Source organism: Coturnix japonica, chromosome 14 (assembly GCF_054131305.1).
Source record: "Coturnix japonica strain WE chromosome 14, WE-NBRP24, whole genome shotgun sequence".
Taxonomy (NCBI): domain Eukaryota; kingdom Metazoa; phylum Chordata; class Aves; order Galliformes; family Phasianidae; genus Coturnix; species Coturnix japonica.
The window spans coordinates 18651643-18668101 of NC_140676.1; the positions used below are offsets into that span (position 1 = coordinate 18651643).

Genomic DNA, 16459 nt, shown 5'->3' on the forward strand with positions numbered 1-16459 from the left:
CCCCACCGTTTGCCACTTAGGCTCTCTCTTCCCCTGCCCTCCCACACATACCCTTTGTTTGACCCCATCAAAACTACAATGACTAAGCTTTAATAATTTTAATAATAAGCTTTTTATTGAAAGCAAAGAGCTCCGTTCACCCCCACCCATTTTCTTTGGCATTTGGAAGTTGGATCCAGCTTCTGACCAGAGATGCCTCACGGCTGATGAGTACGGATTTGTGCTGGGCACAGCAGCTGATGCACTCTCCAGGGAAGGAAATTTCCAGTGTTCCTTGCAGTTCATCTGTTCTTTCTCACTCACTGGACGTACTGCTCTCTCTTTTTTCCTCTCCTTTGCCAAAGTCTTGAGTTAGTGGAGTTAAATCATTAAACAGATCCCTGCTGAACCTGAGTATTACACAAACATTTAAAACATATTTGGGAGAAAGACTGAAGAATCACATCAATCAACAGCCCAGGTAGATTCAGAGGACTCGGGAATATTAAGAAACCATCAAATGGTTCAAATGTTCCTGCAGAGCTTTTCTATAGAAGTTCATGTTCCAAATATTTTCAGTCTGTTCAATTCCCTTCCAACACGTGCAGCAGAATTATTTCCCATACCTGAAATGAAATCTTACAACGAGCTTTTCTATGTTTCTTGAATTCAACTTCTTTGAAGCAGACATAAGTTTTGGGCTGTATTTTTTTGCTGTATTTTTCATTACCTGTGGTAATACTAAAGTGGATAAATAACTATATTAAATAAACACATTCCCCTAATTTTTCTGCCTGGCTCCCCATAATTCTGCAACCGGGCATTCCTCCTCTTCAGTTCTCCTAAGCCTTATGGGCAGTTTCAATCAGATTAGGAAGCATAAGGTTCGAATAGGAATCTTATCTTAGGTTCCTAATTTGAACAACAAATTTGGACAACTGGAGAAGAAGCTCTCCTAGAGCAAGGTTTCCCTCCCAAGGACAGCAGAGGTAGATCACTGGAATTCCCTAAAGGCAGACCTCGTCCACCAAATGCAGATGCCTAGTCTTAGAGATAAAGACAGTGTTGTTTGTGGAGAAGGACAGAAGCACTGCAAGCAGAGCGGCTCACCAGCTTCCTTAAATTGAACCTCAGTTAGATCCTTAGGTTAGGCAGCCTTGATTACATCTTCACTGTCTACAGAACAAGGAAGATCTCCTGGAGGATGGAGCTCCTGAGATCATTTGTCCCCGCTGAGATGGGACACGTGGAGCTCAGCTATCATACTGTCTGCCCAGCAGTGGCCAAAGGGCCCTACACACGACAGAGGACAGGGCAGGGAAGTTGGGACTGTTATGGCGGGGAGCTGAAGAACCAAGAGAGAAACCCGGAAGAAGTAATTTGCTCCTCTTAGGATTTATTTTTGCTCATTAGTTCTTCTGCTCATAAAACATTTCTTCAAGTATGTCAGTTGCTTTTACTTACTCTTTCACATACCAAATGCATTCCATGTGCACCTGTGCAGGAGTAACAGCCAAGTCCATCCTTTCTGCACCATACACAAATCCTGTAGTACAGGAACATATCTTCTGTGGGAGGATTTACTGATATTGCAGGCCAACTGTCTAACTCTTACAGGAACAACCACTGCACTGATTCTTGCTTACATTTTTAATCTTTCTCTGGCTCTTGGCCATTTCCTAAGGAAATGAAACACGCCTGCATTGTTCCCTCCAGCAGACAGATGAGAAAAAGTCTGTTTTGAACTGTAGGCAGGTCAGTCTCCACTAGCCATTTTTAAAGAGATGGAAAAAAATTCAGCTCGCTTTAGGATTAATCCTACTCTTTCCCATTTAAAATCAATTTTCAGTTTTTGTAATCAGTTTGGTTGCCTCCCAAATCCAGTAAAGCGGATACTTTATTGCCAACTCTTCATTTCTGGTACCAAGTTCTTGATAAGGGCTATGTCAAAGACAACACTTGTTGATCTGCACAGAATTTTCGGTATAGCGTCTCACATAGGTTCTTTGTCTAAATAAAGCAGTGGATGACACATACACCTTCGCAATTATTTTTTCTAACGATCTCCATTTTGAAGGTTACAAAATACCACTGATGTTGTTTCAAGTAACAAGGATTCTTAGCATTCTAGACTTTCCCTTGACTAAGTACTTGGCTGAAATCCATTTTTTATGTATATTAGCATTCTAATCTCCCTGCAGCACTCACAAATTAATACTTTTACTCATTTGAATGAAGACACAACATTTAATAAGCCAATGTATAACTCAGCTGAGAAGACCAAGATTTTCAGCCTGATTTCAAAGTAACCTCAAAATGTAGCAAGTTTTTAACCTTGTGATTAACACAATGCAACAAGGTAAAGTCACCAAATACCTAATCACTATTACGAATCGTCCTCCATGGGAATTCAGAAGACAAATAAAAAACTGTTGCCTAATGAAAGCTTTAATGCCATGAGAGCTGAAACCACTGGCTCAGAATCAATTGAAAACCTGAAACAATAAGTTCAGTACACTTGATTACTGCCCCGCCCCCTCCCACCTCCCCCAGTTGGAAAACACCCTTTGTTCCATCCTATAAAAATTATGTTGTCAGAAAAATATGGTATTTTGTCAAGGATTTCTGCATCATGACTGTCCACTCACTTGGTGATGGAGCAACAGTTCTGTCCAGGCTGTCCGTTCTGGGCAAATGGCCACAGAACGTGCACCAGTAGCCAAATTCCCAGCCAGTAGTTGAACAGTCTATTTGCATACAATGCAGATACACGGTGGGAAAACAAACAAAAAAAAAACCAAACAGAAAAGAAACAAACAAAACAAAACAACAACAACAACAACAAAAACCAACAAGAAACAAAACAAGCAAACAAAAAAAAAAAACCCAACCAAATACCTCTAGTAATTCCAAACCTAGAAGAGAAGGCAGAGAAGTTTGGGAAGAAACTCTATGAAGAGATCTGGATTCATATCTACGAAATCAGATTTAGTGTTCATCTCTATGAATGTACTTTCTAGAGGTATGTATAATGACATCTTTTGGATCCTGAATGAAAATCATACTGATAACATGCTGCTACAGCTCTGGTAGAGCAGGGCTCAAAGACTTCCTGGTGACCACAGCTGGGCAAATGGGAACCCCACACCTTGTAGTGTTGTACCTGCCAACAGAATCTGAGAGAAAGAAAAAAGGACAAAGCGGTTGAATCCATCTTATGGAGAAACAGTTAAATGTGATGAGCCATGCTTTCTGGGACGTGAGCAAATGCCTTCCAAAGGGAAGCAGAAAGTGGCCACCAAGTCGTACTTGGTTTATGCATGACCACCCTACTTAAACCAGTAAAACATAAAGATATATTGAACCAAACTAAAGTGGAAGTACATCGTAACCCTGTAAATACCCAACCCCATCATAACAGAGAAACAAAAAATAAAAGATTACGATGAAGAAAAAAAAATCAAAAAATACTAATTATAACCGAGATCCCAGCTAAAAACTTGCTACTAAAAAAGTTGACCTCAGTGTTTATACCATTACAACAACAAAAAACTTGTGAGCGGAATAACATAAAGAACCACAAAGGAGAAACAAAATAAATTTAACAAGTATTTATTAATCAAAAAAAGAAACAGAACGAAGATGAAAAGTTTGTATCCATATACGGCAGTAAAGTCCCCCGGCGCGCTCCAACTTCCCCATTAGCAAAGGCGCGCGTCCCCCGGCGAGCTCCCATCTACCCCCTAGCCAAGGCGCGCGTCCCTCTAAAACCTAACCTCGGCTGGCGCACTAAATCTAACCTCGGCTGGCGCACTAAATCTAACCTCGGCTGGCGCACTAAATCTAACCTCCGCCGGCGCACTAAAACTAACCTCGGCTGGCGCACTAAATCTAACCTCGGCTGGCGCACTAAATCTAACCTCGGCTGGCGCACTAAATCTAACCTCGGCTGGCGCACTAAATCTAACCTCGGCTGGCGCACTAAATCTAACCTCGGCTGGCGCACTAAATCTAACCTCGGCTGGCGCACTAAATCTAACCTCGGCTGGCGCACTAAATCTAACCTCGGCTGGCGCACTAAAACTAACCTCGGCTGGCGCACTAAATCTAACCTCGGCTGGCGCACTAAATCTAACCTCCGCCGGCGCACTAAATCTAACCTCGGCTGGCGCACTAAATCTAACCTCGGCTGGCGCACTAAATCTAACCTCGGCTGGCGCACTAAATCTAACCTCGGCTGGCGCACTAAAACTAACCTCGGCTGGCGCACTAAAACTAACCTCCGCCGGCGCACTAAATCTAACCTCGGCTGGCGCACTAAATCTAACCTCGGCTGGCGCACTAAAACTAACCTCCGCCGGCGCGGAGTCCCCCGGCGCGCTCCCACCTCCCCCTTAGTCAAAGCGAGAGTCCCCCGTCGCGGGTCCCACGCCGCGCTCCCACCTCCCTCTTAGTGATATCGCGCGTCCTCTGTCGCGGGTCCCCCGCCGCGATCCCACCTCCCCCTTAATCAAGGCGAGCGTCCCCCATCGCGCTCTCACCTCCCTCTTAGTCAAGGCGAGCGTTCCCCGTACCGGGTCCCTCGCCGCGCCCCCACCTCCCCCTTAGTCAAGGAGAGCGTCCCCCGTCGCGCTCCCACCTCCCCCTTAATCAAGGCGCGCGTTCCCTGTCCCGGGTCCCCCGTCGCGCTCCCACCTCCCCCTTAGTCAAGGCGAGAGTCCCCCGCCGCGGGTCCCCCGCCGTGTTCCCACCTCCCCCTTAATCAAGGCGAGAGTCCCCCGCTGCGGGTCCCCCGCCGTGTTCCCAAATCCACCTTAGTCAAGTCGAGCGTCCCCCGGCTCGCTCCCACCTCCCCCTTAGTCAAAGCGAGAGTCCCCCGTCGCGGGTCCCAAGCCGCGCTCCCACCTCCCTCTTAGTGATATCGCGCGTCCTCTGTCGCGGGTCCCCCGCCGCCATCTCACCTCCCCCTTAATCAGGGCGCGCGTCCGCCGTCGCGGGTCCCACGCCTCGCTCCCTCCTCCCCCTTCATCAAGGCGAGCGTCCCCCGTCGCGCTCCCACCTCCCCCTTAATCAAGTCGCGCGTTCCCCGTCCCGGGTCCCTCGCCGCGCTCCCACCTCCCTCTTAGTCAAGGCGAGCGTCTCCCGTCGCGGGTCCCCCGCCGTATTCCCACCTCCCTCTTAGTCAAGGCGAGAGTCCCCCGTCCCGGGTCGCACGTCGCGCTCCCATCTCCCCCTTAGTCAAGGCGAGCATCCCGCGTCGCGCTCCCACCTCCCTCTTAGTCAAGGCGAGCGTCCCCCGCCGTGCTCCCACCTCCCTCTTAGTCAAGGCGAGCGTTCCCCGTCACGGGTCCCTCGCCGCGCTCCCACCTCCCCCTTAGTTCTATCGCGCGTCCTATGTCGCGGGTCCCACGCCGCGCTCCCACCTCCCCCTTAGTTATATCCCGCGTCCCCCGTCACGGGTCCCCCGCCGCGCTCCCACCTCCGGTTTAGCCATGATGAGCGTCCCCCGCCGCGCTCCCACCTCCCCTTTAGTCAAGGCGCGCGTCCCCCGTCGCGGGTACCCCGTCGCGCTCCCACCTCCCACTTAGTCAAGGCTAGCGTCCCACGCCGTGCTCCCACCTCCCCCTTAGTCATATCGCGCGTCCTCTATCGCGGGTCGCCCGCCGCGATCCCACCTCCCCCTTAATCAAGGCGAGCATCCCCCGTCGCGCTCCCACCTTCCCCTTAGTTATATCGCGCGTCCTATGTCGCGTCCCCCGTCGCGCTCCCACCTCCGGTTTAGCCAAGACGAGCGTCCCCCGCCGCGCTTCCACCTCCCCCTTAATCAAGGCGAGCATCCCCCGCCGCGGGTCCCTCGCCGCGCTCCCACCCCACCCTTAGTCAAGGCGAGCGTCCCCCGTCGCGCTCCCACCTCCCCCTTAGTCATACCGCGCGTCGTCCGTCGCGGGTTCCCCCCCGCGCTCCCACCTCTCCCTTAGTGTCACGGGTTAGTTAGATTTACCTATGCCCGTGACAGGGGAAGCCACCCCACGCCCCCCCCCCGGGGCCCGGAAAGGAGGGGGAAAAGGGGAGTGGGATAAAACAGCGACAATCTAAGGAGGAAAAACTTATTTTACTAAATATGATATCGAAATACAAGATAACACAATATAATATAATTAAGGCTAACAAATCGAACGAAACAGAGAGAGAGAGTCACCGAAAACCGAGAGGCCTACTGTGAACTCTAGGCGACACGGCTGGAACGCTTCCCACTCTCCGAGCAGTTCGAGAGAAGAAGGAGGGCACTCCAGCCTGGGAACGAGATTATATAGAGTCCTGGTCCCGTGACTTATTGTTACTCCTGTTGTTCTCTGGGATATGTAGTCTTCTTCTGTGGACTGCACATTCAACAGAAGTATCCATACTTGACATGATGTTATGATGTGGAATACTGATAGCAAAATTACAAAATTACAAAACCATGACATTCCACCCCTTATTCTACATTATTACATCATGGTTAATATATACATATATATACATATATATACACGTATGTAAAATTGTGATAGCTAAATAGTAGAATTGCATGTAACATAACTAAATGTACAACTATAATAACTAAAATACACTACACATGCAAACATATATATATATATATAGATACATAAAATTATTGACTGCACTCCCCCAGCATCAAATTCCCTTGTGGCACACATTGAACATCCCCATCCTTCTGCATTACCCACCAAGTGCACCCAGGTCCCTGGGCGAAGACAGTTCCACGGATAGGTTTGCCCTTTCCAGAAGCTGGAAGGACCCAAACAGCTTTTCCCAACATGTTCTTTACATGTATAACAGGGACCTTATCTCCTTCTACAGTGTGTAGGGGGCTAGATTGACTAGGACCATCACGATTGACAGATCCTCTAGTATTGACCAACCAAGTGGCTTCTGCCAGATTCTTCTCCCAGTGCTTAAATGTTCCACCACCCATTGCTTTCAACATAGTTTTCAACAACCCATTATATCGTTCAATTTTACCAGAAGCTGGTGCATGGTAGGGAATATGATAAATCCACTCAATGCCATGATCTTTGGCCCAAGTATTTATAAGAGAATTTTTGAAATGTGTCCCATTATCAGATTCAATTCTTTCTGGGGTGCCATGTCGCCACAGGACTTGTTTCTCAAGACCTAATATGGTGTTTCGAGCAGTTGCATGGGGTACTGCGTATGTTTCAAGCCACCCAGTGGTTGCCTCTACCATAGTGAGTACATAACACTTACCACTGCGAGATCGTGGCAAGGTGATATAATCAACCTGCCACGCCTCCCCATATTTATACTTTTGCCATCGCCCTTCCTCCCAGAGAGGTTTCATCCTTCTGGCTTGTTTAATTATGGCACATGTTTCACAATCATGAATAATCTGCGCAATAGCGTCCATGGTTAAGTCCACCCCTCGGTCTCTGGCCCACTTGTATGTTGCGTCTCTTCCTTGATGACCTGAGGTCTCATGAGCCCATCGAGCTAGAAATAATTCGCCCTTATTCTGCCAATCCAAGTCGATTTGAGCCACCTCAATTCTAGCAGCTTTATCTACCTGATGGTTGTTTTGTTGTTCTTCAGTAGCCCGACTTTTGGGCACATGTGCATCCACATGACGCACCTTTACAACCATATTCTTTGTTCGGGCAGCAATGTCCTTCCATAGTTCAGCGGCCCAAACAGATTTTCCCCTCCGTTGCCAGTTATTTTGTTCCCACCGCTGTAACCACCCCCATAAGGCATTTGCCACCATCCATGAGTCAGTATAAAGATACAGCATTGGCCACCTCTCCCGTTCAGCAACATCTAAGGCCAGCTGGACAGCTTTTACCTCTGCAAACTGACTTGATTCTCCCTTACCTTCAGTGGCCTCTGCAACCTGTCGTGTGGGGCTCCACACAGCAGCTTTCCATTTGCGATGCTTCCCTACAATGCGACATGATCCGTCAGTGAATAGGGCATATTTCTTTTCATTTTCTGGTAATTCGTTGTATGGTGGGGCCTCTTTAGCACGTGATACCTCTTCTGCTGGTGATGTTCCAAACTTTTTATCTTCAGGCCAGTCCATGATTACCTCTAGGATTCCTGGACGATTGAGGTTTCCCATTCGCGCTCGCTGTGTAATCAGCGTAATCCACTTGCTCCAGGTGACATCGGTAGCATGATGGGTGGAGGGAACCTGTCCTTTGAACATCCAGTTCAGCACTGGCAGTCGAGGTGCCAAAAGGAGCTGTGTTTCAGTCCCGACTACTTCGGAAGCAGCCCGAACCCCCTCATACGCGGCTAAGATCTCCTTCTCAGTTGGAGTGTAGCACTCTTCAGACCCCTTATATGATCGACTCCAGAATCCCAGGGGTCGGCCTCGGGTCTCTCCTGAGGCTCTTTGCCACAAACTCCAAGTGGGGCCTTTCTCTCCAGCAGCAGTATAGAGGATGTTCTTTACATCCTGTCCAGTCCGTACTGGCCCCAGGGCTACAGCACGGGCTATCTCTTGTTTAATCTGTTCAAAAGCCTGCTGCTGCTAAGGGCCCCATGCAAAATCATTCTTCTTCCGCGTTACCTGATAAAGGGGGCTTACAATGAGGCTGTAGTTTGGAATGTGCATCCTCCAAAAGCCCACTGCACCCAGGAAAGATTGTGTCTCTTTCTTGCTAGTTGGTGGAGACATGGCAGTGATTTTGTCGATCACATCTGCTGGGATGTGACGACGTCCATCCTGCCACTTTATACCTAAGAACTGAATTTCCTGGGCAGGTCCTTTTACTTTGCTTCTCTTAATAGCAAAGCCAGCTTGTAGAAGAATCTGGATTATCTGCTCTCCTTTTGTGAAAACTTCTTCTGCTGTATCGCCCCACACAACAATGTCATCAATGTACTGCAGGTGTTCAGGAGCACCACCCTGTTCCAGTACAGTTTGGACCAACCCATGGCAAATGGTTGGGCTGTGTTTCCACCCCTGGGGCAAACGGTTCCAAGTATACTGAATGCCCCTCCAGGTGAAGGCAAACTGTGGCTTGCATTCTGCGGCCAAAGGAATAGAAAAGAAGGCATTGGCAATGTCAATGGTGGCATACCATTTGGCTGCTTTTGACTCCAGCTCGTACTGGAGTTCCAACATGTCCGGCACAGCAGCGCTTAATGTTGACAATTTGTCTGGTATTTCAAGGTCACGTTCTCCGTGAGCAGCTACGGAAAGATAACACTCCCAACACTCCCGTAACGAAGCTCTTTAAGAGCAAAGAGAGAGTTGTTCTAAAAGCTAAAAAGCTCTATGCCCGCATCCTCCACCAAAAAATCTGTCACGGGTTAGTTAGATTTACCTATGCCCGTGACAGGGGAAGCCACCCCACGCCCCCCCCCCGGGGCCCGGAAAGGAGGGGGAAAAGGGGAGTGGGATAAAACAGCGACAATCTAAGGAGGAAAAACTTATTTTACTAAATATGATATCGAAATACAAGATAACACAATATAATATAATTAAGGCTAACAAATCGAACGAAACAGAGAGAGAGAGTCTCCGAAAACCGAGAGGCCTACTGTGAACTCTAGGCGACACGGCTGGAACGCTTCCCACTCTCCGAGCAGTTCGAGAGAAGAAGGAGGGCACTCCAGCCTGGGAACGAGATTATATAGAGTCCTGGTCCCATGACTTATTGTTACTCCTGTTGTTCTCTAGGATATGTAGTCTTCTTCTGTGGACTGCACATTCAACAGAAGTATCCATACTTGACATGATGTTATGATGTGGAATACTGATAGCAAAATTACAAAATTACAAAACCATGACACTTAGTCAAAGAGAGCGTCCCCCGCCGCGCTCCCACCTCCTGTTCCCGTCCCCTCAACGGGCTACCTCCATCCTCACCGCGCTGTGCTCCCATCCTCCGCCACCGGTCCCATCCTCTGCCGTGCTCCCGTCCTCCGCCGTGCTCCCTTTTCCTGTACGTGATGGTGTTTGATTATTAACTGCATTATGCCCGTTTATCTCGGAAATAGGAGTCTAGGAGTACATGTCATTGAGGGATTGCATTTTTGGCCATATATTTCAGGCACTTGAGGATCAAGGAGTTGACTACTCAAGGGACTGGAAAGAGTCTGGAGAAGTCATGGCTGTCAGGTGAAGTTCCTCGTGTGCCATCAAGTTCCTGTAACCATCAGGAAGATCAACCTGATATCATGGTCATCTACGACGAGATATGACTAAGGTACTAACACAACAGGAAGGAATATTTAAAATGATTGCCCTACCATCTCCAAAGATCTACGCTCATAGGGGAAAAAAAATCCACAAGTAACCCATCTCCAGTCTGCCCTGAAATGGGGCCTATCAGAGGTGGACCGGGTCCTTTTCCCTGGTGTTCTGTCCGTGTTTCAGGCTGTGACTCAATCGTTATCATACAGTGACTCAAGGAACTTACACGTCTGCACCTCAATGCTGTGCTAAGGCACACGGAAGGGAGGAAGACAGTACAGGATAACCAGCATGACTTCACAAAGCGTAGGCCCTGCCCGACCAAACTTGTCCCTTTGTGATTTAAGTGCATCAGTGATGTAAGAACGGAATGCTGTTTCTCTATTAGATATTGAAAAGGGGAGATGGAGCTGAAGAAGTAGAGTACCACGTATTTGGATTTCGTAACTTCTCCTTAAAAACGGCTGATGTTTACAAGTAGAAATACCATCTCTGTTAGTAGCACAGTTTAGAAATACAGTCGCTGAATGATGGGATTCATTATTGCTTGCAAAAATATTGTACGGCTATTCTGTTTGGATAAAAGACCCTCAGCAAAAGTAAAACAGACTTAACAAACATCACAGAAGTCAGGGCCTTTACACAAGGCTGCGTAGCCTTGCTCTGTGGGTAGGCTGGGATGGAACAGGCAGGCATCAAGACGCTCCCCTCTAACCTCCTTCCAAGCTTATCTCTAGGCAAGGATGAGCAGATGTCCAGAAACAACAACCAAGTACTGAATGAGCACCTGTGCAAACTTAACTCATCGGTGAGATATACTTAGCTAGCAAAAATTAATGCTTATTCAGTATTCACATGTTTAGTTGAGCATCAGGAAGATTGCGAACCTAAAATACTCAGCCAATGAGGAACCAGGGGAGAAAGAGCAATAGGGCACAAAAGATGGAACACTTTTCTCTACATTGAAAAGGATTTGAATGACAAGTTGTGTCCCTCAGGGGTCAGGGCCCTTGAACAACTTCATCAGGGGAGCTGGCCAAGACAGCCCCCAAAGGGCCCTTCCCTTCCCACTCTTGGTACAAGGACTTGACGGTTCTGGGTTGGGCCCCACTGGGCTTCACGCTGCAGCACAGCCCTGCAGCTGCTCAGCACCGCTGAGGAAAATGGCAACCGAAACGTGAGAGCAGCTGTACCCATAGTTAAAACGCAACTACTCACCGCCCACCGACGACCGCACAGCGCCATCCAGCGCGGGCTCCACAACCGCCGAACAACGTCTGCCCTCCACGAAGCGTTATGACGCCCGCCTTACGTCACGTGGTACGGAACAGCCCCTGCTACTGCAGACCCTGTCCCAGCCCCCCCATCATGGCGGCGGCTCCGCCCGGCCCCGCGGCCCGGCCTGGCCCTGGGAGCGGGCCCAGCTCTCAGCAGCAACCGAACCTGGGTATGATACTAAAGCTTTATATATATATGTAATCTATTATCTATTTATATTATTTATAAGTACATCCCTATAAAGTTAACACATCATGGATTCTATGTTTCAATCAACAATGTCATCCTGGACTTCCTGTAGGTATAGGATGTGTCTCACTTCACAGAACCGTTTGTGTTGGAAGGAATGCTTAAAGCCCATCTGGTCCAACTGCCCTGCAGTGAGCAGGAACACCTGCAGCTCCATCAGGTGCTCAGAGCCACATCCAGCCCGATCTCGGGTGTCTGCAGGCATGGGGCATCCACCACCTATCAGGGCAACCCTATTAGCATGAGCAAGAGTTGCAAATGTGCCCTGTTCACTCACATCACTGTCATTTGATATCCTCAAAAGCAATTTCATGTGGATAGTCAGCTATCTTTTCATTCCTTCCATTCGTTGTATTTCTGCCATTCACTGAAACCGGAGACTTGTTTATACAGCTATGTGAGTTTGATTTTTCTTGTAGATCACAGTCAATAGTGCTTTTACACAAGAAAGGTTAAATTCTTATCTCCTCAGTCTAATCAGTACTTTCCTTCACCAAACATGCAAACCGTGTGCCTTAAGAAGTGTGTGGATTATGATGCTGACATAAGGAAAATCATTTTCTAATTTTATTTTTATTTTTGTGTGTGTGTGTGTGTGTGTGTGTTGTTTGTTTGTTGGAAAGTACTTGACATTTTCAGAGATACAGATTCAGGGCTTGGTCCGTGCATGTAAAACTCCAGCCGGGAGGGTAATGAGCTGACTGAGAGCTCCCTCCTTACCTAAATTAAAGTCATTCTCTGAAAATAAACGGTGTTAAACTCTTAAAAACAAACAAACAATATGGGGAAAATTAGTAACACGTTAGGAAAAGAAATCTCTACTCAGAAGATAGCGAGGCACTGACAGAGGTTGCGCATTGAAGCTGTGGGTACCCCATCCCTGGAGGCATTCAAGGCCAGGTTGGATGTGGCCCTGGGCATCCTGAGCTACTGGGGGGCAGCCCTGTCTGCAGCAGGAAGGTTGAGGCTGAATGATTTTAAAGTTCCCTTCCAACCTAAGCCATTCTATGATTTAGTGCTTACCTGCTGATCTGAAGTATCTGCCATTTGGATATCTAGCCCTAGACAGGGGGGCTAAAGCAGAGATGAACTTACAAAGCACCACATCTGAATGCTATTTTGTTCCCTTCCGTTATCTAGAAAAGGAAACTAAATGATCAGCCTGAAGGCAGATGTCTGAAGTTTGACAGTGTGAATCTCATGTTTGTTTAAGATAAATACTGGCCTGGAGGAATATTTCAAACAATTAATTTTCAGCTTTTTACCGAAACGGAAAAAAACCAATTTGGTACTTCAGTTACAAATTCAAACATAGTTTTTAGAGCTTTGTAGATTTATAATGTTTACGTTACTGTGCATGTTCTTTCTGGCCATGCCATCTCTATGCTAGGGCTTTGTGTGTTCCCTTGAGTTGCACAAAAACCCTCTGAGGTCACCAGGATTTCAGTGTTGGAATGAACAAGCTCTTAAATATTCTTGAATTCAAGAATATTTACATACAGGGAGAACATTTTCTGAGGCAAGCAAACTGATTCTGGTAGACAAAAGGACTGCACGCCTGGATGTTTTTGTTTGTATATGCCAGCACGTGTGTTTCATGTGACCAAAATGGCAATTATTCCTGTCACAGAATGAGACCGGGAGTGCGACAAGATGATCCCATCGCATGTGTGATAAGATGATCCCGTTACCTGAACTGTGGGTGATAAATGTTGTGTTTTAGACACATCAGAGAGAGAGTACTTTTGGTCACATAATGAGGAAGGACTGTGATTTGTTTTGGTGGGTCAGAACGCAGATACTTCATCAGCGGTTTATGCTCTGTTCAAGTATGCTAAGAATATACCATTTGTCATTTAAATGAGCTCATTTTAATGTGCAATGAAGCATGATTCATGTTTCCTTATACAATTTTATTAGCCTTTTCAGTTTGGGTATTTATCTGTTGTTTTGCCTTTTCAGTGTAGACATTTGGATTATTGGAAGCAGCCCAAGCAAAACTGAATGAATGGACGGCATGCAGGTGAGGTTTGAATGCATCTCAAATGGCTCTGAAGCGCGTAAGATGATTGTCCTCCGGTAGGATGCAGTCCCATATTGCATGCATTCAGCTTTCTGTAGTGATGAGTCATATGGACCCAAATGAGAATAGCCACGTGTGTAAAATTGAGATTGGAGTACTTGCAACGATATCACCACAGCACTTCAGAGCTGTCCAGTGTTTTCAACTGAGGCCTTTTATCTTCTTCTTTTTTCCCTGGCAGGTATCAGGAAGGTTTAAAATCATTGGCAAGCCCGAAGGGAAAATATTTAATCCTTAAGCAAACACGATTTTAGTACCATCAGCTCCTGACAGAAATCCCCAATTAGTATATCTTTTATTTATAATGATATCGTATGTCATTGGTTTATAAAGACAGTATACCACAAATGTGCGTGAGTAACAACAGAAAGCTTTAAATATTTAATCTGTATAAATCATTGCATTATTTTCATTCCAAACCGATGTCATTTTAAAACATTATTCAGTCCCATCCAAGAATTTCAGTTTTGGGGCATTTTGAAGTACTTGAGAAAAACATTTTTAATGGAAGTTTCTGAGGGAAAAAAAAAAAAAAAAAAAAAAAAAAGCACTATAGATTTCAGAGCCAATATGCATCCAGAGACTGTGCAAGATGGTCATAAATAGAGGAGATGAGAGAGGAGAAGAAAAAAGAAGGAGAGAGGAGAGGAGAGCAGAGGTGTGATAGGAGAGGAGAGGGGAAATGAAAAGAAAAAAGAAAAGGAAAAGCAAAGAAAGAAAAAGAAAGCAAAGAAAAGAAGGCATCTGGAACATCCATTCCAGATGTAAACTGATGTAAAGTACTCAGTACCTCTGAAAATGAGCTTGCTTACCACGTGCCTGAATTAGGATAGATTGGTGCTTTGAAAATGTGAGCTTGACAACTCGGTTTTGCAAATGTGCAGCAATGTTTGATATAACATTTCCATCACAGGAGATCCTGCGCACATCGCAGTCAGGGAGGAAACAGGATGTCTGGAACAAGCGCAGGTGATGCCTCTGGGCTTGACCTTGACACTGCAGCTGGTGCTTGCAGGGCTGGATTCCTGTCTTCTTGAGCCTTGTGAAGCTTGGCAGTGTACAACAGCCTACCATGCATCACAGGATGCATTTTCAGGACCGGAAGCCAAGCTGTTATTGTTATTTACAGAGAACCTTTTCGCCATATGGGAGGCTTTCCTTCTAGAAAAGTTTCAAATGCAGCAACCGATCCTGCACTGCTCTTCCATCACTCTTGTACAGGTCATGGTGGGACAGCTGGAAGCCTCTTTCTGTCTTCGTTCAAACAAGTACCAAAGAGAGTTTTACGAGATCCATCAGCAAATGCTGCAATCCAAGCACATGCTAGGGCAACTCACAGTCACTTTGAAAGCAGGACTGCCCTGTGATTTCAGCAGGGACTTCCTGAAAACACGTGGTGCAGTGTGGTCTTTGGCATTTATATCCCGTCTCACTTCAGGCATGGGGGAAAAAAAAACAACCCAGGAAAATTTAAATAAAACAAATCAAGATTAGTGTAATCTCAGCGTTATGAATGTATATGCTCCGACTTCAGGAAATTATCTTTTTCAGCCTTCCATCAACTCAGCTGTTGAGCATATGTTGGCCTTGGTTAGTTTTGTTATGTTTGAGGGCACAGACATCAGTATGTATCTAATATTTGTTTCATATCTCTGAGATTTACAATTGATATGTATACTTTAATACTTCTGATAACATATAATGTTTGTCTTCTAAATCTCTGGGACAGTGGCCATCAGCCTGTTCTTGTGCTGGTAACAATAAGTTAATGCACATGTGCATGTGTATGCATATCTATGGCTCTTGATATGTGACTATGTTGATAGTGACTATGACTATCAGTCAATGTTCATAAGATCCCTCTCAGTCTTCTCTTCTCCAGTCCAAACTCAGCCTTTCCTCATAAGGGAGATGCTATAGGCCCCTAATAATCTTTGTAGCCTTCTGCTGTATGCTCTTGAGTAGTTCCCTGTCTTTCTTGAGCCGCTGAGCAGCACAAGAGCCAGATGAACTTTCACTCTTTTCAAAACCACGTGATGTCGTATAGTATGGAATACCCCTTTGGCCTGTTTAAGTCAGCTGTCCTAACTCCATTCCCTTCCAGCTCCTTAGTCCCTTCACTGAGGACGGCCTTGGCTCAGTACAACACTACTTAGAATTGGCGTGTTATTAACACCATTTTTTTTCCTAGAACCAAAACATAACATCATTCCAGGGACTCTGAAGAAAAATCCATCCCAGCTAAAACTAAGACACCATGTCAGACACCATTCTGTCAGAGTGCCCCTCTGCTGCCATCTGTTACATGGCAAGAAAACATAATGGACTATTGGTGGGAAAGTTCAATCTACCGCCGTGCCACCAATGTCTGCTTCAGTCAACATAAATACATTTGTTTCATAGTTTCATAGTTTCATAGTTTCGTGCGGGTTGGAAGGGACCTTAGAGATCATCGAGTCCAGCCCCCGGGATTCGAGCCTCTGTGTAGCAGAGCGGCACTTCTACCACTTGCGCCACAGGGGGGATTCGAACTCCGGGCCCCAGTGTTGCAAGGCGGCGTCTTTAACCACTGCGCCACCGGGGCACACTTATCTGTGAATTTTCAAATGGAATGTGTAGAGTTGCAATGAGACATTCAACTCAAA

The 16459-nt window shown here is 46.6% G+C and overlaps 2 long non-coding RNA genes across 2 annotated transcripts; one reads left to right on the forward strand and one right to left on the reverse strand.

Moving 5' to 3' along the window:
• Positions 1–88: 88 nt before the first annotated feature.
• LOC146758509 (uncharacterized) lies at positions 89–5183 on the reverse strand. Its single transcript, XR_014934526.1, has 2 exons — positions 4332–5183; positions 89–4139 (listed from the first exon to the last, which is right to left on the reverse strand). It is a non-coding gene; the product is annotated as an uncharacterized LOC146758509 (long non-coding RNA).
• A 4689-nt stretch (positions 5184–9872) lies between these two features.
• LOC146758510 (uncharacterized) lies at positions 9873–15313 on the forward strand. The gene is made up of 3 exons (XR_014934522.1): positions 9873–11651; positions 13694–13754; positions 14728–15313. It is a non-coding gene; the product is annotated as an uncharacterized LOC146758510 (long non-coding RNA).
• Positions 15314–16459: the final 1146 nt, after the last annotated feature.